The sequence below is a fragment of the Chrysemys picta genome, chromosome 14 (assembly GCF_011386835.1).
Source record: "Chrysemys picta bellii isolate R12L10 chromosome 14, ASM1138683v2, whole genome shotgun sequence".
Classification (NCBI taxonomy): domain Eukaryota; kingdom Metazoa; phylum Chordata; order Testudines; family Emydidae; genus Chrysemys; species Chrysemys picta.
The window spans coordinates 7,910,056-7,934,635 of NC_088804.1; the positions used below are offsets into that span (position 1 = coordinate 7,910,056).

Consider the following 24,580-nt stretch of genomic DNA (forward strand, 5'->3'; position numbering starts at 1 on the left):
CCCAACCCCCTCCTACACGCTGCACCCCAATCCCCTGCCTGGAGCCCCCTCCTGAACCCCAATCCTCTCCCCTGAGCCTCCTCCCGCAACCCCTCCTGCACCCAAACCCCCTGCTCTGAGTCCCTGCCTGCACCCTGCACCCCTCCTACACTCCAACCCCTTTCCCTGAGCCCCTTCCTGCAAACCGCACCCGCACTCCCTCCCGTACCCCTACCCCATGCTCCAGCCCTATAGTCATGGCCGTGCATACAATTTCCCCACCTAGCTGTGGCCCTCAGGCCAAAAAGTTTGCCTACCCCTGCTTGAGGCTCATGGAACCCTGGAAGTGAAGATGCTCAGAACAATGGCCAAAACCCCTCTTCCCTATAATTGGGTCAGCTGCTTGTCAGTCAAAGAGGAAATGGAAACATCTGCTGGGAATTGCTGTTCCGTGGGTTCAGATGGCCCCCTTGCTGACGTCAGCTGACGTACAGTTAAGTACCTGCTTAAGGGTTTGCAGGACTGAAGCCTCTATAAAGGACCATATTTTTATAACTGTTTTTTTTAATTGTTTTTTCACATGCTGCTCTCTAATAGTTAGATTGTCTTACACGCGACGCATAAGGCTATGCACTTCCAAAGTGTTTTAATAAAATTCTCATAACTCTGGCTATTCTTGATGTCCCTATAAATATGCTATCCTTTTTTGAATCTTCCTCTGCTCTTGCCCGCACTGATTGGGTGGAGGTGATCCTGATTGGGTAATCGTGATTGGGTGCAGGTAATCCTCAGAGAGAGGAGGAGGGTATAAATAAGACAATGGCTTCCCCAGATCCTGTCCTCTCCATCTCAACACATGGCGGCAAGAGTGTGTAAAAGACAAAGAACCAACATTAAAAAGTGTGTGTCCGGGAAGGGGAGAGCTGGAAAGCCTTCCAGTCAGTATGGCCTGCGGAAAGTTTTGGGGAGAGAGATCCCTTTTTGCTTTCAAATCTTATTCAGCTTGGTAAAATTTAGGAGTTAGGATACGACCACAATCTTTTCTTTTCTGCCCAATGCTGACTTTTATGCCTATATCACTTAAAATCCCTCTCTGGTTAATAAGCTTGTTTCATTGTTTATCTAAGCCAGGGTGCTTTCGGCTGGAGTGTTTGGGGGATCTCTACTCACGTTAAAGGCTGGGGCATGTTCATCACCCTTTGATGGAATGACGGACTTTTAATAAGTTTACACCATTCGGGGGTAGGGGGGTCCTGAGCAGTACAAGATGCACAGTTCTGGGGTGCAAGGCTGGGACTGAGGGATATATAGGTACCGCCCTGTGTCTATTCATGACTAGCTGGGCGGAGCATTCATGGATTCAGCTGGGCCTGACTTCGGATGCTGGTGGCTGTGAGTGAACAGAGCCTGGAGGGGTTCACTGTTCACTAGCAAAGCATTGTCAAAGATCTCCAGGCTAGTGAGCAATGGGGACACAGCGGTTCTACAGTCCAGCTTGGGCCCTAGGGCAGTGGTTCTCAAACTAGGGCTGCCGCTTGTTCAGGGAAATCCCCTGGTGGGCTGGGCCGGTTTGTTTACCTGCCGCGTCCACAGATTCAGTCGATCGTGGCACCACTCTAGGCCAATGGGGACTGCGGGAAGGGGCGCGGAATGAGGGATGCGTGGGCCGAGGGATCACCCCAACCCAAACATGGGCTCTGGCCCCACCCAAGGGATTTCCTTGTTCATCACAGCTTCAGCTCAGCATAAGCCCCCTGTCCTTCCAACCCTTCCCTCAGGGCTGGGGCCCTCTGTGGACCAGGGGTCTTGCCCATTGGCTGGAAGAAGGCCCTGAGCCAGTTTAAAACCAGGCTATTTATCCAAAAACCCTTTGTCTATTAGTCCCTGGAGAATCCAGTTTGAAGTAGTATATGTGCACCTCTCCGAGGGGGGTGAGTTCAAAGGGCTGATGACAGAGGAAATACATTAGCATCCGTCCCTCCTCCAGAAGGTACATGCAATGCCCCAGTAGCACACAGAGGGAGAGGGGAGAGTGTGAGGGAGATGGTTTCTGTAACAATGTTTTGTCTCTAAGTTTCTAGCACAGACCCAGGCTCTCTGAGCGACTCGAGTTCCTGCTCTGGGTCCTGCACAGTGGACTGGGTCACCTTTTCAAAACCCACAGAGTGTTTATCTGAATGATCCATCTTAGTTTGAGGAAACCAACAAAAAACAAAGGTAAAGCATCCCAGAGTGACTCACAATGTGTAATTCAGTAACTGCAGGCACTTCGAACAAACTCACAGGGAAGGCAGCGGCAGAAAGATTAAGGGGGCCATTTTTATTTTTTTCTCCTTTTATCCTCCCCTTCCTTTGTCCATTCTTCCCTCTTCCTTTCTGGAGTTTGTTCGTGCTACAGTCATCCCCTAGTTATGTAAACAGAAATGCACCCCATTATCAATTATTTCTTCATCTTCAACCTAGTTCTTTTCTCTCCCCTTTCACCTCTGTCCCTTTATTCAGCCAGTGTCTTTACCCCACACTCTTCCATGGGGAAAACCCAGTTGTGGGTTTGGAAGGAACCAGAGCCCAAGACTGAAGTTGGGATGACGGCTGGTAAACTTCTTAGCATGGGCGTCGGTTCCTTTAGTGCTGTTAATGTTTTCTTTGTAATGCTTTCACCTTAGGAATCTAGGTGCTTGCTTAGAAAGAGCTGTTTGGTAACTTGTAATTGTGGGCAATACACTGGGCAGAGCCTAGTGAGAGAAAGGCGGCTGGGTTGTGGAGAATGTCAAAGTGTAAATCAGGGGGCTCTGCAGTCTTAACATGCCAGTCAAGGGGGAGTGTGTGTGAGGGGAAGACAGTCTCCCCAACAGCGGTGATGGCTGGGAGCTGGGAGCCTAAAGCAGGTGGACCAGGGAAGGGGAATACTGATACAGTTACCCTGGCATGTTCTCCTTGTGCTTTGCACAAACACAGAACCAGATCCTGCATCTTCAAGGTTACTATGGTTACGACCGGGGCTCTGTTTCTTGGCCCAGAGCCAAGGGTGGGGGTTCAGGGTGCTGTTTAGGGGCCTGTGATATACAGGAGGTCAGATTAGATGATCTGTGGTCCCTTCTGGCCTTCAACTCTAGGACGACAGCTCTAAATATGACAATACAAGTGTGCACACTGCTACCTATCTGACTCGATTGTTCTAGCAGAAACATCTAGCTGGTGTGCCTACCCCACCATGCCACACGGCTTCCTATGCCTTCCCAGCTGCCGAAATATCCAATTGTCCCCGACACAGCAGCCAAAGCCTCCAGCTTCTTCCCTGAAGTTACTTAATTGTCAAGAGTCTTCAGTAGACTGAAGCTGAAAGCAAGGGCAGTGTGAAATACATGGAATGGAAAACCTGACCCACGCAGGGGCTGCTGCGCTGGTTATATTCGATTTCTTCATATTCAAGTCAGTCAAAATATTAATGATTCATAGGGTGAATGAAGCTGCTGTAAAAATTTCCAACCTGCTCTACCCACAAGGATATAGACTATGCCACAGAATATAGACCCAGCTGGTCCTGGAGTAACCAGAGCCCTAATTAGGTCTAAAGGCCTTATCCATAGTGTCAAAGTCATCAGGTCTTCCACAGTTACCACAACCCTTCACACTGAAAAACAATGAGTAACGATATGAATATGCCCCATGCATCAACCTCAGTGTCCAATATTTCCATAAATCGGTCATAAGGAACACTGGGGCACATCCTGAACTGGGAGAAGTAAGCAAAACGCCGCTTCTATCTTATTTCCTGCTAGTGATTTATGGAATTAAATTTCGGAGTGAGATAATCAGGGACCATTGAGAGATCTGTCTTTCCCTCTCCCTTCAGTTCTAGCTCTCATTAACCTCCCCTCTACAATATAGCTGAATAACTCTATTTCATCTCCACTTCCTGTTGACACGTCTCTAGTTCTCACAAACATTGTCCTTACACCATCACAGACTAAACCCAAACCAGCCAGTGAAGTACAAATTGTTGCAGTGGAATTAGTTTCCAGAGCTGACTCTGCTCACTGGAAAACTCTAGAAGCCCAACCTCCTGAAAGCTTCAGGCCAGCGATGTCAGGGCTGGATGCTGACTGGAAGGTAGGAGTATCTCCAAGTGGAAATCAATGGGAGTTGCTCCTCCCTGGGGGTCAGGGTGAACAACAGATCTGGGAGTTCAAGGCAACCCAAGTTACAGGGGGGGTCACTCACAAACAAGGCTGGAGAGGCCCTAATACTAGAGAAGAACAAAAGGGGAGATGGTTCGGGTCTTGGTTTTGCAAACTCATCTGCTGGGAAAACCAAAGCCAAACCTGGGGTGGTTTGGATATGACGGTTGTAGCAGAAAGAGCCTGAAAGACAGGGCCTGGGACCAGATGAGGCCTGAACCAAACATCAGCCAGAGTCAGGCCTGCTACAAAGCAAATGCTTGCTTACAACTTCACTGTCCAGTACACAAACTTGGTAAGGATGTGGCTGGTGTTGCTAAAACAGAGACACTCCTAATAAATACTAGGCACTAGCTAGTCACAAGAATACCCCACTACAGAGTTAAAACTAAGGTGGAAACTAAGCATGTGAGAGGGGAAATACACAACTTGTTTGTATCAGTGTATAAAAGAGGGGTCTCAGAAGGTACATCTGGCCGAGGGGACAGTGGGAAGTCCTACTGCTGACTGAGCTGGTCCATGTTCATGAGCATACATGTCCTAATGTCCATGCAGAGTGTATGGGGTGCTAGTACCAGTGCTTTGTCGACAACAAACCTGGACAAGTGTCTTTGCCACTGAACAAGTCTGTTGTCTTTTGGGCAGTTTGACTGAGGTCTCCTGGGCCAGCTACCTGGCCAGAGCCAGGACAACGTATGGACCCACACAGCCAATAACAGGTGTCCTTTTATCAGAGCTCCCAGTGATCATGGAAGGGTGGAGGGATGGTTCTGGTATCTGCCCATCTCCCACTAACACTGAAACCCCTGCCTGGATTCCCTTGTACAGGAGGCACTGGCTGTCAGTCCCCGGGTGGGTCTACAGTGATCAGCCTAGAACACAAGATGGAGCGCACAGCACGGTGCCATGAAACGCAGCCAACAGGGTTAGTCCTGAGAGAGGCTGGGCACCCGCAGCTCTCACTGGTTCCAGAGGGAGATGCAGGAACTCAGGACTGCTCAGAATTGGCCCATTATGATGGAGGTGGAACATTCCACTGTAGGCGTGGTGACTAGACAAACCCAGAGGTGGGGACAGGCAGGGGATGGGAACTATGATATAAGCTTCCATAGGTGAGGGCTGTGTAAGTCCCACTCCATCCAAATCACACGGAAAGGAGCCGTTCATGATCCTGGAATTCACTGTCACAGAGCCCCAGCTGGTGAGTCCAGATCTGAAGTGTAATTTGACTCATTTGAGAGTTTAGAGCCAGCCAGAGCCTTCCCCCTACAGCTCCCCTGGGAGGATGTGGGGCAGGTCACTTTGCCCCACTGAGGAGTTGGTGACGATGACCCACAACTCCCTGTTGTGATGCAGTGATTGATGGGTCAGCCACCAGGGGCTGCGGCATTTCACACCAGGATGTCGCCCAGAGCACATGGCTGCTGCCTGTAGGTCTGAGTACAGGGACTAGGGTGTTGGAGCAGGGCCTTCTGGGACCAACCTGCTTCCATTGCTAAAGATGGGAACGTGAGACACAGAAGGATGAAGGAAAGAATTCTTGTAAGGAGGAAGGAAACAAGGCAGGCACAAGACTGGGGTGGGGGGAGGAAATGAGGTATTGATAATGGAGGTGAGGGGGGAAATGGAAGTTGTTAGTGAGAAAGAAACACCAGGGGCTGAGGAAGGGACAGAGAAGAAAGAGGAAAGGGGAATGGGTGAGGAGAGAGACATGAAAAAGGAGTGGGCAAAGAGGCTGCAAGAGAAGAGAAAGGAGAAGCACAGAAGCAGTGGATGGGGTAAGAACCTGGACTGATTTCTTTAGCATCGGGTAGAATGCTGATTGTCTGTGTCAAGATGTAACTACTAGGGGTTAATCATGCCAGCATTTGTACAATTCAAAAAGGAAAGGGTACAAATGGTCTATCTGAAAAGTGGCATCAGCTTGGTTCTTACCTGTCAAGAGATGACATTACAATTGCTACTACTCCTGTTGATTTGATCATTACATCTTGTCTGTCAGAAGTTCATATAGTACCACTCTAGTAAGAGAAACTTGTTCCTATCAAGAGGTAAGGAATGCACCTTCTGGTAGCAATGGAGTGGAAACTAACCAATCTGAGTGTTTTTAGGTGAAGGAAGTGAATCTATACTTTGCTGTCAAAGGCTACAAGCAGTTTCGTAAGAATTAAGCAATATACATAAACAAAGCTTCTGAGAGTTACAGAAGTATTTACTTGTTCTAGTCAAGAATAAATAAATCACTTATACCTATTGTTTTTTAACAATACAGCTGATGGGATGGAGAGAAAAAGATAAACCAATACAGCAATTCATCACACAGAAGGCGAGCATTTATATTCCCTGTTACAAAATGAATCCAAGGACAATTCATTTACCTGTTGCCTGACAAAAATACAGTCTGTCAAATGTTGATCTTTGCCGCAGGTCATATTTTGAGATGCAAGGATGACAGACAGCTGTAGGTTACAGGAAGGAATTAGGTGATCCATCCTTTTAAGGAGGTAAGAAATGCAATACGCCATTCCCATAATAGTAAATGATTCTGCTCATACTTTCAGGTGGAGGAAATGTAACTGATGAAATCTTCATCTCTAAAGAGCACAAGAAGTTGCTTTACTGAATAAAGCAATAAAAATGGGAGCTACTGGTTCAGATGTAAGTAGTCAATAATTCTAACTAATGATGATGATCTTTGCTCCTTTTTCCTTCCTGGATAATGGTTGGTTTTTCCTACAAGGATGTAACAAAGAAAAAGTGCAACTAACCAGAGCGAGAAGATGAGCATTTCACATGGTCTCACATTTGCAGAGATAAATTGTCCAACCGATTTTATTTGTACAGAAGTGATCATTGTTGCTTATTTATCAAATGGCAAGAAATAAGTGGAACTGATCATTCCTATCAAGAGGTAAGGAAGGCACCTCCTCACAGCATGGGGGCAGGAATTAAAGGCTCTACTTCTATTTTCAGGTGAAATGAAGGTCTTCCAATTAAAGGGAGGATGATAAGAGGCTGCTGAATTTAAGAAACAAAATCAGCCAGGTAAGACCTGGCCACAGGGAAGAAAAGCATCTTTTACTTCTAGTTCAGAAAAAGGCAAGCAGCCATTTATATGCTTCAAATTTTAGCCAGGGTAGCTGGCTGTTCCTCTAAGAAGCAAAGTCTTGGGGTAGAACATTGCTGACAAGTAGGTGAGCACTTAAAGGTCTCTTAAAGCTTAATGATCTGGATGCTTTAAAGAACCGTCTCCATTGATGACTCTTCATAGCTGGTAATGAGTAATAATAAATAATTCTGTCAGACATTGATTGCAGGTTTTTCTAATATGAACTATGAACAGACCAGGTGGTCATTCCTACCAGGGAGAAGTGAGGGTAAGTGGTTGTCCTCGGCAAGGAGGTAAGAAATACCAATCTCCAAACATCCATGTGTATATCAAGTGGTGTGGATCTTACTTTCTGGGAGAAGAACTGTGGTGGACTTTACTTGTCATGGGGAGAGTATGAAAAGCAGACGCAAGACAAAGCAACACGGACTTGCCAGTTGCTCAATCCAGGAATTAGCTGATCCATCCTTTTAAGGAGGTAAGAAATGCAATACGCCATTCGCATAATAGTCAATGATTCTGGTCATACTTTCAGGTGGAGGAAATGTAACAGATGAGATCTTCATATCTAAAGAGCACAAGAAGTTGCTTTACTGAATAAAACAATAAAAATGGGAGCTACTGGTTCAGATGTAAGTAGTCAGTAATTCTAACTAATGATGATGATCTTTGCTCCTTTTTCCTTCCAAAAAGTGCAACTAACCAGAGTGTGAAGAGGAGCATTTCACCTGGTCTTGCATTTGCAGAGATTAATTGTCCAACCGATTCTATTTGTACAAAAGTGATCATTGTTGTTTATTTATCAAATGTCAAGAAATAAGTGGAACTGATCATTCCTATCAAGAGGTAAGGAAGGTACCTCCTCACAGCATGGGGGCAGGAATTAAAGGCTCTACTTCTATTTTCAGGTGAAATGAAGATCTTCCAATTAAAGGGAGGATGATAAGAGGCTGCTGAATTTAAGAAACAAAGTCAGCCAGGTAAGACCTGGCCACAGGGAAGAAAAGCATCTTTTACTTCAAGTTCAGAAAAAGTCAAGCAGCCACTTATATGCTTCAAATTTTAGCCAGGGTAGCTCGCTGTTCCTCTAAGAAGCAAAGTCTTGCGGTAGAACATTGCTGACAAGTAGGTGAGCACTGAAAGGTCTCTTAAAGCTTAATGATCTGGATGCTAAGGAACCTTCTCCATTGATGACTCTTCATAGCTGGTAATGAGTAATAATCAATAATTCTGTCAAACATTGATTGCAGGTTTTTCTAATATGAGATATGAACAGACCAGGTGGTCATTCCTACCAGGGAGAAGTGAGGGTAAGTGGTTGTCCCGGACAAGGAGGTAAGAAATACCAGTCTCCAAACATCCATGTGTAGAACAAGTGGTGTGGATTTTTCTTTCTGGGAGAAGAACTGTGGTGGACTTTACTTGTCATGGGGAGAGTATGAAAAGCAGACGCAAGAGAAAGCACCATGGACTTGCCACTTGTTCAATCCAGGAATTAGCTGATCCATCCTTTTAAGGAGGTAAGAAATGGAATACGCCATTCCCATAATAGTAAATGATTCTGCTCATACTTTCAGGTGGAGGAAATGTAACTGATGAAATCTTCATCTCTAAAGAGCACAAGAAGTTGCTTTACTGAATAAAGCAATAAAAATGGGAGCTACTGGTTCAGATGTAAGTAGTCAGTAATTCTTACCAATGATGATGATCTTTGCTCCTTTTTCCTTCCAAAAAGTGCAGCTAACCAGAGTGTGAAGATTAGCATTTCACCTGGTCTCGCATTTGCAGAGATTACTTGTCCAACCGATTCTATTTGTACAGAAGTGATCATTGTTGCTTATTTATCAAATGTCAAGAAATAAGTGGAACTGATCATTTCTATCAAGAGGTAAGGAAGGCACCTCACAGTGAATCTGTTTCTACTTTCAGGTGAAAGAAAGGCAGTGCTGACCTCTCAAGGGAGGAAGATTCCAAGACATGGCTGAACTTAAGAATGCAGGCAGGCAGGTAATGATACCAGTGCAGATACAAGAAAAGCATCTTATGACTCCAGTTTGGGAAAAAGCCACTTCTACATCATTTATTAACCAATGTAGCTGGTTGCCCCTCTGAAAATCACATCCAGGCAATGGAAAATCACTGACAAGGAGGTGAACAGAGAAGAGCATCTGGAAGCCAAATGAAGCACATGTTGCCCGATGGCTCTGCATAGCTAGAAAAACAAATAAAAATTCTCTGAAACATTGATGTTTGCAGGTGATCATCATTCAAGATGTGAGGGGATCAGATGATCACCCATGCCAGGAGGAAATGAGTGAAAGCGACTGTCCTGGGGAAGAGGTAAGAAATGCCCAGGCTCAGAGCACCCAAGTGGATATTAATGGATCTTATTAACTTGCAGGTAGAAGAACTGCTGCTGTTCTCACTTCTCAAGGGAAGACTGTGAGAAGCAGGTGCAGACTGTGCTAACGCAGTGGGCCTGGCCACCTGCTGAATCCACAGAGGGGAGAGAAGAGCATTCTGTAGCTATAGTCCTGGGAATGGAGAGCAGCCACCTGAGACAGTGCAGCCAGTTGCACTTTCCAGCTGTAAACATCCCTGCAGATCACGGACCAAGGAGGTGAGTTTCAAGTTTCTCTTATTACCAAATGAATCTTGTGCCAAAGCAGCAGTTGCAAACCCAGTCAGGAATAAATACCAAATATTGATAGTTCCAGCAGCAGATCGTACCTCTCCTGATAGGAGAGCAGAGGCTGTTGTGCTCTAGAAGGAATTGATGAAGCTGATCTGTCCATGTCTATAGGTGAGAAACACCATTTCTGTACCAGTCAAGTGGAAACGAATGGATCCTCTCCTACCTTCAGGTGCATCTGAACATTGAGGATATAAAAAACTTCAGGAAGCTCCTAGAAGAGCTGGGAGGGTTCTTACTGAAAGGAAAAAAGTGAAATTAATCACTGCTGTCAAGAGATCAAGATCTCACCTTCTCTTGACTTTCAAGGTTCAGTTCCTGGATCTGATTATTCTTTCAGATGAAAGAAATGAAACTTGCCTTGTATACCGGGAGAGGAATACTGCACGAGCAGCCTGACCCATTGCGAAGTGAAGAAAGCATGTTTTCCTTGTGGATAAGGAGTAGTTCAGGTAATGATACCAGTGCAGATGCAGATTTCATAGGTTATAGGAACCTATGAAATCTGTTTGAAAGATTGCAGGTGAATGTACCTCTGGTCAGCTCACCACAGCCTCGGTGAATAGTTCTATATTGGTTATTTGCCAAGGGAATAAGGTTGGGGAAAGCACCATAAAAATGTAGGACACCACAAGATTGATTATAAGTAATGCTGTGTCAAAAATTGATTGTTACAGCTGATCACACATCCCAAGATGCATGAAGAGTCGAGGGCCATAGCAGACAACAGGGGTTCCTCTTTATCAGGAGGTAAGGAATATACCCGCTTATAGCATCCCAGTGCAAATTCAAGACTTTGGTTTTTCTTTCGGAGCCTATGTTATATGTCAGGAGGGGAATGCTGCCAACTAATTGAGAACAAAGCAAAGTATGTAGCCAGAGCCTCTGAGATGCAATAGAATCATCCTGTGAGTCTATTCATGGAAAAGGAGAGTAGCCACTTATCCCCAGCAAGTGTTAAACCACGCAGCTGGTTGCATCTCTCCAAACACAGCCACGCTCAGACCATTCCCGGCAAGGAGGTGAGCATCTAAGGTTCCATTTTGCCACCTAAAGTAAATGAAAAATGATCATTTCAGTGAAGAGCCCTCCAGACACCAAACAAATCTGTCAGATATTGATCATTACAGCACCTCGCACTTCTCCGGATGTCAGGAGAGCAGAGGGCTGTGCTTTTCAAGAAGCAATTAGAGAAGCTGATCATCCCTGTTTGTGAGGTGAGAAATACACATTCTCAGAGAGTTCAGGTGACAATAATGGATCTGGTCAGTCTTTCAGATGGAAGAAATGCAGCTGAGCTGATCTTCCCAGACAGGAAGGCTTGGAAGTTGCAAATGATCGTGATAGCGAACCATTTTTGTTGACCAAAGGAAAAATGGAGCTGGGTGCTGGCTACAGGTCGGTAACATTGGTATTTAGACAGCTCAGTAAATAAGAGGGCAACTGACCACAGTGGAGAGGTGAGTATTTGAACTGCTCTTGCAAGAGATTAGCTGTGCTACTGATTATATCTGTGCAGAATTGTTCATTGCACTTTATTGTCCTTTAGAAGTGCAGGAAGAAGATACATGAAGTGGATCATTTCTGTTATGAGGTAAGACGTGCTCCGTCTCATGGCAACAATCTAGAAGTCAATGATTCTGGGTACATTTTCAGATTCTTCTGCCATTCAGAGGGGAATACCACAAAACTGATGACGGCCATTCTTGCGGAGATCTAAGAAAAGCATCTCCTCTCTCTAGTTAAGGGACCACCTATCAAGATTTAGACATTGCAGAAGATGTTACCTCTCAAAAGGAGAGCAATGCTTAGACCATCACTGACAAAGAGGTGAGCATTCAATGTTCTCTTCATGCTAAATAAATCGGATGCAAACCAACATTTCAATGTAAGACCCCCAAAATCTGAACATACCAAGTAATAATAAAGTATCTTTCAAATACGGTTCATTACAGCTGACTGGGCTTCAAGCTGTGGGAACAGTAGGAAGATTTATGCCAGGAAGATATACAAAAGGTGATTGTTCCTATTGAGAGGTGAGAAATGCCTTCCAGCATTCCTTTGGAAATAAATGGATGAGACCATACTTTCAGGTACAAGAAATGCAGCTGATCTTCCCTTTGGAGAGAAGAAATCGACAAGCAGTTGACAAACTACACAGCTCAGCAAACTTCTGAAAAGAAATCAACTCAGTGACCGGATGGGGAATAAGGAAAACTGGGACTTTCCCCTGTAGTACAATGAAGCTGGTGGTATATATGAAGAGAAGGGATCTAGGATTAGCTGTTAGTGGATGAGCAATTGAGTTGTTTGTAATTTTCCAGGTGATAGTGGCCCAGCTGGCCATGAACAGTAAGAAAATACTCCTGTTTTTACACTCTGACTGGGTGCTGAACTATGCAGTTGGGTCTAACTCTGTCAGGTTATGGCTCAGAGAAAATTGGCCGTTCTAACGGGGAAGCGGTGTAGCTGTCTCTGTCAGTTAGGTTCTCAGTGCATCTGCTTCTGCTGTGAGTGGTGTTGAAATCCACCTGGCAGGAGAGACACAAAGGAGCTGGTTGTGACTATAGAGAGAGGAACTGGAAGGAGATGTTAGTGCAGGGGAAGAGGAAAGCAATGTAAGAGGTTGTGTCTGTCAGGACTGATCAGTGGAGCTGGTTGTAACTGTCACAGGTCAGCAATATCTGGTTGTATCTGTGTGTTAATGAAGGGGCTGATTGATACCTGCCTATGGAGGAAGAGCCTGTTGGACCCACCAAGGATAAAGCAGTGCAGCTGGTCAGAGCAGCCAGTAGGGAAACGATGCTGCTGCTGGTGGTACTGGTGAAGAAATAGCATTCACCTTGACAGGGCTGTGGGAGGATTCAAATTCGTATCTGTTCACCTGTTGGGGAAGGAGAGCAGCTGGTTCTGTCTGCCAGGATGGAAGCAATGAAGTGAGTCGTACCTTATCAGAGGAAAGCACTGGTGATTGGCGAATACTGGGACACAGACTGTATCTCAGGGTGTGACTGGGGCAGGGTGTGTAACCATAGCAACCAGTGGGTCCTTTCCCATTGTAGTCCTTGCTCTCATGCACAGGGTCAAACTGATCGCCATGTTTGGGGTCAGGAAGGAATTTTCCTCCAGGGCAGATTGGCCTGAGACCCTGGAGGTTTTTCGCCTTCCTCTGGGGCATTGAGCAGGGACCAGCCCTTAGGGCCATTTAGAAACAGACAATAAAAAATAATAGAAAGTGAAATGTGTCACCTTTCATCATTGCCTCTGTGCTTCTTTAAAAAAAAAAGTTGTCCTCCCCCTCCCCCATACATATGACCCTTCCCCATCTCTCTGCACACGGGACCTTCCCTCCACAAGCAGTGTGTCACCCTCCCCCACCCCCTGCAATCATCACAGCTCTCCCCACTTGTTTCCTTTGTTTCCTCTCCCTGTATCTATTCTATTTCCTCTTCCACCCCCCCCCCCTTTTCTGGGGCTATTTCCATCAGATCTTTTCTTGTCTTTTGTGCTTTTCCTTTTTCGCTGTCTTTTCTTTTCTATCTTTTCTCTCCATTTACTTCCTGCAATGGGGTGGACTAGGCCCAGAGGCCCCTTGCTGGAGGCCTTAGGGTCCTGCCACATCCGTCCCAGGAAAGGAGCAGTGGAGCTAAGTCCTCCGAGCGGCCTAGAGAGACTGTGCAGGAAGCGATCGATCAGGGAAAGGCTGCTGTTCTTAGGATCCCTGGGCTGGGACTTGGAGTAGTGGGTGGGCCTGGGTCCCCTCCCCTCCCATAGGCCACTGGGGAAGTGGGCTTACAGTTGAACTGTCATGCACCCCCAGAAGGGGAACTGAACTGCTAAGTGGCCCAGCTGGAGAGCTGGGGCCAGAAGAGACCCAGTGGGTGAAGATGATTGTCTCTGGGGAGGGAGGACTTCCTGGGGGCATGGCCTTTTACTATCTGAAGACTGCAGACACACTTGACCATGGGGTGCTCATGAGAGATGGGTGCCCACTGTTATACGTCCCCTTCCCTCTTTCCCTTGCTATTCTCTAGTTGTCTCCCCTTCTGGCCCAAAGTTTCCCAATCTCCTGCCCTGCTCCCTGGCTGTTTCTAATTGGCTCCAGGTGCTAACAAAGAAGCAAAGTCTGACTCAAATACTATATGAAGGAGTCTTCTAAAAACACCTGTAGTAAAGGGATATTGACAAGCTCCCCCATCAAGTGAAATTCCCCATGGTGCAGAGCGCTGGGCCAAGGCCTGTGCCCCAGGTAAACTTGAAAACCAGGGTTTAACTCCTCAGTGTTCACACACAAGCTCAGAGTTGTGCACTCCACTGTAATTCAGAGGAATGGCATTTCCTCTGGGTCCTCTGTCACCCCTATAAAACCCTACTGCAATAAAACACAGCCCCGTCCCTCATACCCACTTAGAGGAAAGCTGTGTGAATGTTCCCAGCTGTGATGGGGAAGGAGCACAGGGTAAAGTTCTAGCCCCACTGAAGTCAGTGGGAACTTTGCCATTGACTCTCATAGTGCTGGGAGTTCATCCACAGCCTTGCTGATCACAGGTCAAACAGAAGCATGGACACTCCTCAGTTCAATGCACCTAGGGGTGTTTGTTGTTAACCAAGAGAAGAACTGTTGTCAGAATGACCTGTAACTGGGCATGCTGGCACAGTCCAACTGGGGGACTGGATGGGGGGTCAGCCAGGAACACATGACTGCAGGTGTTTGGCGAGAACAGCTGTGGAGGTGGAGAGGGAGGTTGAGTTGGGTGCTTATCTAGGGGCAAGGAAGCATGGTGGGAGATAGGTTAGATCATGTCCAAATCCCACTGCCATTTGTCTTGCCTGCTGGGTCATGTTCTCTGCCTGTTCCCATAAAGGTTCACAGGCAGGCGCTACCCATTCTTCTCCTCGTTGTTTCTGTGTCCCCAATTCCCCATTGTCTTCCTGCCCAGATTCTCCCTTCCCTATCATGTTCCCATTGGCTATAAACAAGGCATTCTATATGCGACAGTGGGCTTGACCTCAATATTGCAGCAGGACCCCTGTGGAGAGTTGGCTGGATGTGACCGCGGGAGCTATCATATGAGTGGAAGGCAGCAAAAAACCCACCAACAACCCCAGCAGCTGTAGACAATAGACTACCCCTGAACGTGAAAAGTAGGGCATGGTCCTGTGGCTCCAATTAACCACCAATCTTCTCAGAGGCTGCTGGTGGTGGGAGAGGTCTGGGACCTATGTCAGATCCAGCTCACTCCACTGCAGGAAGGAAAAGCCGTGCTAAAGAGCAACAGACTGTACTAAAGACAGCATCAGATCGGTCTGTAGTGAAGTGACCCCTTGGAAAAGAAGCCCCTGAATTTGGGAGAGTTTAGGTACAGGCTGAGGCCTACCTCCATGTAAAGACTTCAAACAGACAGGAAAATAAACTTTGGGTTTCTAGAGCTTGGTGAACTCATGAGGAAATGGGACAATAAGTGGGTGTAGATGATAAGATAAATACTACTGCAGTCCTGTTTAACAGAATTGCTACATTCTCTCTGGCTCCCTTGCCACCCTCTTCTCCCTTCTCCCCCACCCCTCGCCCCTGTATATAAATTCTGTGGTGGTCAAGTCACTCTGGCCCACCAGGCAATCACTGGTGACGCTGGGAATTTCCCCCCACGAAAAGCTCTGCTGAAAACTAACAGTAGTTTTCTTGCTCAGATTTGTTTGAAACTTTTTTAAATGGACACTCTGAAAACAAGCCATGTTCTGTTTGAAATGTGTTGATGGGGAAATGTGATTGACCTTTGTCTTATGTTGCTGAAACGCTACAAGCTGAGGAGCTTGCAGTAGCTATGGCGATATTTTAACAGTGGATGCCTTTTAATTATGTCAATATGATCAGTACAGCATCCCCTGTGCTGTTGCATTTTACTGTTTTTTATGCTGTGTCTCAATTTTTAATTGTGCTTGTCCTGCAGAGTTTAGTATTGAAAATGAAAATTGGCTGGGGAATCTTCTCACTAATTCCCATTTGTGAGATAAACACGCTGGTTGGCTGTTCAAATGATCAGCAATGAAATAGTTAATGTAGACATTCTCAAGTTGGTACAGAATTAACACTTCTGTTATGATGCACTGAGCAGTTCACATCTCTGAGCTATTGTTTCTGCCTGCCTGCAGGCTCAGGATGACAGCTGTGCAGTAGGAAGGGCTTTTTCTGACACCACAAAGGCTAGAACCGTAGGCTGGGATTGTTGAAGGCTCCCAGGAGACCGGTGACCAGATGCCATGGGTGGCACTGTGGTGGTGGCAGTTTTCAATGCTGTCTTAAGTCAGCAACTGGGCCAATCCTAGGACTGTGGAGCAAAGGACAGGAGGTGGCTGTTCTGCTCAGAGACCTTCTTCCCATTCCCCGTGGTGGCTCCACCTTTACTTTGCTGTCACACACCTGCCCCTGCACATGCCCATGCGGTTTCTGAGTGTAGCTAACCTGGGTTTCTCAGGCTCACCAGTGCTGCTTCTCCCTGGGACCAGAGTGCGTTGCTGTCATTCCACTGGTGTATCTCCTGTGGTGCAATATTGGGGGCCAAGCTGCTGCCATCCCAGTATTGAGTCATTATTTCTTGGGACATGGTAGCTCTGGGGCAGGAGGCTCCCCTCTGAACTCCCAGGTCTCAACAGGTGACTGACGTCAGGACAAGAAACACAAGAATCAAGGGAGGCAGGGATGTCTATTGGTTAGGACTATAGGATCCCGTTCCTGGCTCTCTGCTAGACTCCCTGTATGGCTTTGGGCAAGTCACTTCTCCTTTGTCTCAGATTCTCCCATCTGTAAAATGGAGCTAATACTGGTGACCCCTCTGTGTCCCCTTAGTACATGGCTTTCCGCTCCTGTGACAGGGCGTGGGTCTGGCAGGAGTGTTCCTAACAGGGTTCACCTGCGCTGGGACCTCACTGTGCTATGACCCCATTTTCACTTCAAATCCCCTCACGAATCGGCAGGTGGACGGGGGTGGGACTGCTTTAAAATAGATGGAGACCCTGCTGGGAAGAGCAGTGACCCACCGAGCTGCCTTAAGGAGGGGCTGGTCAAGCTGTGATCTCGGCTACACGCCCTGGCATGTGAGAACTTCCCTGGAGAGGGATTTCAAGGAAGTTCAGTTTGGGGAGAACCAAAGCAAAAACTTTCAGCTTCCCTCAGGGAAGGGTCTTGTCAATTCTTGTGAGCCCCTCCCTGCACGTATCCCAGCTATAGTGATCTCCGCTGTACTGGTGCTGTGTCGGGGTCCTTCACCAGAGTTCAGTTCCCTCGACTGCAGCTTCAGCCAAGATCCCCCTCAATGCCGCCTCTTGCTGGGAAGTCTCCTCAGTGCCATCCCTTTGCAAAGTCCTCAGTGGAGAGGATGACAGGACCCCTGAGCGGAGTTCTTGCCACCAGGTAGGAGCCTTGTTCCCCTCAGTCTTGCTCTCTTCATTCAGTCCCATTATCTGACCAACTTGGGGCTCGTGTACAGTTCCAAGGAGGACCCAAAATGTCATGGAGGGTTTCAGGTAAAGCTTAGGCAATGAGTTCTTTAGCTGTACTTCCCCCTGTTTGCTGACAGAGGGCGGCAGAGTTCCTTCTCTGAACAGTTTGTCAATGGAGTCCTGGGTAAACAGCTGATGGAGCAGCTGTTGGCTGTTCTTTCCCCTCTTCACCAATAGATGGTGGTAGTGAGCTGCATAACATCTGCGTTTCAGGCTGCCAGGCACACACATTGCATGGGCTGGTAGCTGTGAGCTCTGCTACCAGCGCCACAGAGTTCCAGTACCAGGGTGACTGACACTCGTAAAACACAGACAAGGAGGGTGAGGCAGGTAATCTCTTATCGAACCAACTCTTGCTTCCTTTCAAGCTCCACAGAGCTCCTCAGGTCACAAGAAGCTGGAAAGCTTCACTTCCACCATCAGAACTTGGTCCAGTAAAAGATATTACCTCACGCATCTTGTCTGTCTCATCCTGGGACCCACACAGCTACAACAACACTCCTGAACTGGATATGTTAGATTCTGTTCTAGTGGATGGATTGGTGCATACAGCCTGAAAGAAAATTGTACAGGGACTTTGGGGCTAGATGTGGTCAGAAACTGTTAAATATTTTCCACAAACTTTTGAAAGGAACAAATTAATGTTTCTGGGAAGTCTTTGGGTTTTTATTTAAAAACAAATATTTCCCTAAACTTTTCAGCTTTCAAAAATTGAATTTTTTGGCTCTTGCAAATTTTTAAAATGGAACACCTTACTGACTGTTTCCAAAGTAACTTTCATCAGAAAATAATTTTTGACCAACTCCACTGTAGCTCAGCATTCTCTCCTGCCTCATTTGAGCACTGGACCACTTGCAGCTTGGTGCTCGGTCTATTGCAGGGGTAGGCAACCTATGGTACGTGCGCCGAAGGCGGCATGCGAGCTGATTTTCAGTGGCACTGACACTGCCTGGGTTCTGGCCACCGGTCTGGGGGGCTCTGCATTTTAATTTAATTTTAGATGAAGCTTCTTAAACATTTAAAAAACCTTATTTACTTTACATACAGCAATAGTTTAATTATATATTATAGACTTATAGAAAGAGACCTTCTAAAAACGTTAGAATGTATTACTGGCACGTGTAACCTTAAATCGGAGTGAATAAATGAAGACTCAGCACACCACTTCTGAAAGGTTGCCGACTCCTGGTCTATTGTGAGGTCACTGGACCAGATCCACCAAGTTATTTAGACACCTAATTCCCAGGGATTTCAACAGGAGTTCAGGGCCTAAATACCTTTTGCGAGGATAAAGACTGTCCCATTCTGATTCTTCAGTCCTCCAAAGTCCTCTGCCAAAACCAGGGTAGGAAAAATCTTTTATTTCAAGAGAAATGCAAACAAGAAAAACATTATCCTAGGTCACAAACGCTATTGTATTCCCTTTTCAAGTGAGCTCACAATGCCCCAGTGATGTAGGAAAGTGCAGTTAATCCTAAGTAACAGTCTGGGAAATGGATAAAACATTAAGGCTGATGGGAGAAAAGGACATTGTATCTATAGGTTTCAGCGTGGTAGCCATGTTAGTCTGTATCAGCAAAAACGAGGAGTCCTTGTGGCACCTTAGAGACTAACAAATTTATTTGGGCATAAGTTTTCGTGGGCTAAAACGCACTTCATCAGATGCATGGAGTGGAAAATACAGTAGTAGGTGTATGTATGTGTGTGTGGTACACAAAAAGATGGGAGTTGCCTTAGCAAGTGGGGGGTCAGTGCTAACGAGACAATTCAATTCAAGTGGAAGTGGGCTATTCTCAACAGTAGAATACCAAGGGAGGAAAAATCACTTTTGTAGTGGTAATGAGGTCAATGTAAACAGGGTGGCCCATTTCAAACCATTGACAAGAAGGTGTGAGTATTAGCAGGGGGAAATTAGTTTTTGTAGTGACTCCTCCACTCCCAGTCTTTATTCAGGCCTAGTTTGATGGTATCCAGTTTGCAAATTAATTCCAGTTCTGCAGTTTCTCATTGGAGTCTGTTTTTGAAGTTTTTGGTTGAAGAATTGCCACTTAAGTCTGAGTGTCCCGGGAGATTGAAGTGTTCTCAGACTGGTTTTTGAATGTTATAATTCTAGACGTCTGATTTGTGTCCATTTATTCTTTTGCGTATAGACTGTGTGGTTTGGCCAGTGTACAGGGCAGAGGGGCATTGCTGGCACATGATGGTTTATGTGACATTATGGGCTGAAGTGTCACCAGTTTGAATCTTGAAACTGCTCCCCTCCCCTGTGGCCGTGTTACATCCCAGCAGCAATCAGGGGCAAGGGGTTAAGTGACTGGGCTCTAAGGCTGGCCAATCGGAGAGTGAGGTGACTCTCTCCTGAAGCTATTGACACAGCCCATGCAGAAGGGGAGGTTTAGCAACAAGCAGGCTGTGGAGAGGAGACCCTGGAGGACTCTGCAGCACAAATGGCATTTGTAGCTGCTGCTGGTGGTACCTGTTGTTGGGGGAGAGGCAGAGAAGTGACGGGCTTTCCCTGTGCTAGATTCAGGAAGGAGCAGTGACTGCCCAATACAAAGGGCTATTAGCTGAATTGCCCAAAATAATGTCTCTGAAAACCAGTTCTGTCCTGTCTCCAGAGGACCCTGCTTAATACTTGCCAAGTTTATTTAGGGTTCATGAAAAGGGGTTTCCCTGACCCAGGTGGAGCTCAGGTCTCTGTGGGGGGAGGGGCATGGGGACCCAGGTGGAGCCTCCAGGGCCAAGGTAAAAGCAGTGATCCTTTGCAGAAGAGGAAATGGGACACCTGTTTTATGGTTCCTGCCCTGAGGATGGGAGGTGCCCCAGAATGACTGCAGGATGGAGTTACCGATGGTGCAGCGACAGAAGGAGCAGCTGTCTGCAGAACATCAGGCCACTGGGGAGGGGAGGGGTGGCCTGATCCTGATGGTCATGAGCTCGAGGGAGAGCTAGAGACACTGCGTGCAGAGACCTCGAAACCCTGGAGAAGATTGTGACTGAAACGAAGACTGGCGTTAAGGAGTGTGGGGCACTTGGGGAATATGGCTATATGACTACGATAGATGGAATCTATTTTGGGTTGGGGGTGAGAGCAGTCCAGAGGGGGCCTCACAAGTAAGGGAAAAGGCAGGTTTTTGTGGAAGGGGGGGAGGTATGTCACTTGGTGGCTGGCACCTGGAACTGCAGTAGGTCCTGCACCCCTGTTGGGACAATGAAGGGGCTATAAGGGGCAAAGGGCATTCCTGAGAGGGAGGGGCTGTGAGGAGGAACTGGCTGAGGGAGACTGGGGTAGGAAATGACAGGAAGCATCTGCCAGAGTCCCTGAGATGCAGAAAGTGAGCTGAGAAACTGTCTTGATTTGTTCCAGTTTGGGACTAAACTGCATCAGAGCCTGGGTGTGGCCGTGAGCCCTTGGCAAGCGGGGGGAAGCCCGGCCCTGCGACGGTTCCCATTCCGTTCTTTGGCAGGAGTCTCCTGTAGCCCTAGGCTGTGACAGATGCTGCCTTCAATCCGATCTCCCCTCCCCTGCCTGGGTCTCCATCACTCTCCCGACTCATGTGTCTGTGACCCTGTGAATGACCTGCCTGTAACGTGGGTTGCCTTGAACTCCCAGATCTGTTGTTCACCCTGACCCCCAGGGCAGGAGCAACTTCCATTGATTTCAGCTTGGAGATACTCTTACCCTCCAGTCAGCATCAAACCCTGACATCGCTGGCCTGAAGCTTTCAGGAGGTTGGGCTTCTAGAGTTTTCCAGTGAGCAGAGTCAGCTCTGGAAACTAATTCCACTGCAACAATTTGTACTTCGCGGGGTTCAGTCTGCAGTGGTGTAAGGACAATGTCTGAGAACTAGAGAAGTGGACAGAGGCTATTGAGTGTCAACAGGAAGTGGAGAGGAAATAGTTGTTTAGCTATATTGTAGAGGGGAAGTTAATGAGAGCTAGAACTGAAGGGTTGGGAGAGGTAAAGACAGATCTCTCAATGGTCTCTGATTCTCTCACTCAGAAATTTAATTCCATAAAACATGAACAGGTAATAAGAGAGAAGCGGTGTTTTGCTTACTTCTTCCAGTTCAGGATGTGCCCTGGTGTTCCTTATGACCGATTTATGGAAATATTGGACACTGAGGTTGATGAATGGGGCATATTTGTATAGTTAAGGAGAACCTTTTTTCTTTGATGGGGGTATTAGTTTTCATAACCATTTGTCCCCATAACGAGTGGCACTGGTGGTGATACTGGGAAACTGAAGTGTCTAAGAGAATTGCTTGTGTGACTTGTGGTTAGCCAGTGAGGTGAGACCAAAGTCCTCTTTGGCTGGCTGGTTTGGTTTGCCTTAGAGGTGGAAAATCCCCAGCCTTGGGCTGTGACTGCCCTGATTTAGCAATTTGTCCTGAATTGGCACTCTCAGTTGGGTCCCGCCAGAACCGCATTGTTACAACTCACTATACCAATCATGCATTGGTTTCCTAACCACTGGGCTAAGGGATATATTGACAGAGGATCCCTCGGTTTCAGCTGTTGTATTCTGGATCAATACCAGATCATTGGAGCAGGGGACTGGGCCCTGGATTTCTCACCTCCCAGCTCAGTCCCTACCCACCAGGCTTCAGTCACGCTCTCTGGCCCAATGAATCTTTGAGCTGTGACTCGGTGCGGGGGGAGGAATAGGAAAGGGATGCAGTGAGGTTCTGCACACTTAAAAGGAAGTGCTGCAAGACACAGCCAAGCAGAGGGACGGTTTAAGCTGTCTCCGGTCCAGGGATTGAGCGAGAGGGGAGGCTGGCAGGTCGGCACTGGAGATGGTAGGTCTAGCACCTTCTTCTACCTGGGGACGTGGCTGGCTTCACCGGCGCAGTGTTTACGAAGGAGGGAGGCAGGCAGAGGAGCTGCTGCTCACAAGGGAGAGCTACAAGCTGGCTCCTTAGCGATTAATTGAAATGAGACCACCCAGCTTCAACCAGCAGAGCCCCACTGCCCCGCCCTGAGCTGTTGGGGAGCCCCCTCCCTCCCACTGCCCCGCCCTGAGCTGTCAGGGGAGCCCCCTCCTCCCCACTCCTGCACAGCCCTGAGCTGTCAGGGGAACCCCCCCCCACTCCTGCCCAGCCCTGAGCTCTTAGGGGAGCCCCCCCCCACTCCTGCCCAGCCCTGAGCTGTCAGGGTGCCCCCTCCCCCCTCCACTGCCCAGCCCTGAGCTGTCAGGTTAGCCCCCTCCCCCCACCCACCGCTGTCCAATCTTAGCAGTCAGGGGAGCCCCCGCCCCACCACCCAGCCCTGAGCTGTCAAGGGAGTCCCCCCACGCTGCCCAGCCCTGACATACCCAGGGGAGCCCCCCACAGCCTGAGCTGCCCAGGGAGAGCCCTCCCCCAACCCTGCTGCCCAACCGTGAGTAGCCAGGGAGAGCCCCCTGCTGCCCAGCCCTGAGCTGAGGAGAGCCCCCCTGCACTCCCACCCAGCCCTGAGCTGCCCAGGGAGAGCCCCCCTGCCACTGCCCTGCCCTGAGTTGCCAAGGGAGCCCCCCTGCTGCCCATCTGAACTGAGGCGAGCCCCCTCATGAACCCCCCCAGCCCTGAGCTGCCAGGGGAGCCCCCTCTGCTGCACAGTCCTGACTTGCCATGGGGAGCCCCTCCCCCCACTGGTCAGCCCTGAATGCTCAGGGAGAACCCCCCATTGCCCAGCCCTGAGTGGCCAGGGAGAGAACCCCTCCCCACCCCACAGCCCAGCCCTGAGCCGATAAGGACAGCCCCCCCCACCCGCATGCTGTGCAATTGGGATTTCCCTCAGTCACCTGAGCTGGGAGGCTCTCTCCCCCAGCAAACCCATGAATATCCCCTGCACATCAGCTCGAGATCCCGACCTGGGAAGCAGAGCTAAAGGTTAAAAAACACATGGGGGACTCTTCCCCACTTTCCCCTTCCCTTCCTTTCTCCTTCCCTCCAGAGCTCCTACACTAATGACTTTACTGAATGCTAGCCAATGGCTCCCTGTGTCCCCCAATTCCAGCCAGGTGGCTGGTACAGCTGGACTTTGTGGGTGTCACTGGGAAGAGCTGGCGCACGGGCGGTGGAATAGCAGCAACCCCAGTGTTGCCTGCCCAGAACTGGGCCCGGGATGGCAAACAGGGGGTTCGTCGCCCAGTGTGCTTGGCACCAATAAAGACACCGAGGGGAGAAAGCAAGCCAAGTTTATTTCAGAGCTCTGAAATGGCACTAGGAGACCAGCATGTCTCAAATCCAGTGCAACAAATACAAACAACTTTTACCTTTTATACTCCAAACTGTTTGCATACATCTCTTTGTCTGGCTGTTCCCCCTCACCCCTCCCTTCCAGACAACTGGTACAATAAGCTCTACATAAGCTTGTGAGAACTTTCCCAGTCTTTGCGACCTTGAGTTAGACGCCTGCAAACGAACTACCCCGCTTCTTATCTCTATTTCTGCTAGTGTGAGTGAAACTGCAGCCATCTGCTAAAAAGCTGACATTACATTTCTGCTTCAGCCTACTTCAGAGCCTGTCAGCAGTTAGCAGAGAAGTAGGTGAGAGTTCCCAAGATGGAGTCACTGTGGTTCACAGACCCAGAGCAAAAGAGCTTCATCGGCACTTGTGGCCTTCCATCCAACTGAGTTACTTTGGCAGTCTCCTTGTGTCAAGAGCCAGTATTTTATTAATGTAATTTAATCAATGAACTGTGTTTAAACCACTGAATTTTATTCAGTCTAAACAAATGAAGACTTTCTCCTGACAAATGCTTAATCCTTCAAGATTGCATAACTGGAGGATTTAGGGATTAGTTAGCTTTGAAAATAGGTCAGGGAAAACATCTATATTTGGTTAAAAGCTAATCAGGTGAGGAAATAAGTAAAGTAGTATAAAAGCTTTTCAGAAAGGCTTTTGCAAATGAGTTTTATGTAATGGTATGAAGAATATTTTCTATTGATATAACAGACAGAGGGTATAAATTGAGAGCAACTGCACAGAAGTCACACTTGTAAAAATGGTGCAAGTGAGAGGAGAATCAAGAGCACTGTGTGTGTGCGTATGCACATGTACACATATGTATTTGTTTCATACCTAGCCTGTGATGGGCACTTACATAAACTTTATGATTTTATAAAAACTTCA

At 47.7% G+C, this 24,580-nt stretch overlaps 2 long non-coding RNA genes across 5 annotated transcripts in view; both read left to right on the plus strand.

Annotated features, from left to right (window-relative positions):
* Positions 1-8,446: 8,446 nt before the first annotated feature.
* Positions 8,447-13,194, plus strand: LOC135975578 (uncharacterized). 3 transcript variants are annotated; one of them, XR_010592493.1, is made up of 7 exons: positions 8,447-9,276; positions 9,526-9,889; positions 10,302-10,413; positions 10,639-10,711; positions 11,232-11,555; positions 11,704-11,791; positions 11,917-13,194. It is a non-coding gene; the product is annotated as an uncharacterized LOC135975578 (long non-coding RNA). The 3 variants fall into 3 exon arrangements; XR_010592494.1 differs by having other exon boundaries at positions 8,449-9,276; positions 11,232-11,421; positions 11,511-11,555; positions 11,704-13,194; XR_010592492.1 differs by having other exon boundaries at positions 11,704-13,194.
* An 8,907-nt stretch (positions 13,195-22,101) lies between these two features.
* LOC135975561 (uncharacterized) overlaps positions 22,102-24,580 on the plus strand; it is a 31,097-nt gene continuing 28,618 nt past the window's right edge. Inside the window, exon 1 of one of the 2 annotated variants that reach the window (XR_010592476.1) lies at positions 22,102-22,263. This is a non-coding gene — a long non-coding RNA (uncharacterized LOC135975561). The remainder of the gene's footprint in view (positions 22,264-24,580) is intronic. The other variant, XR_010592475.1, reaches the window with a different exon arrangement.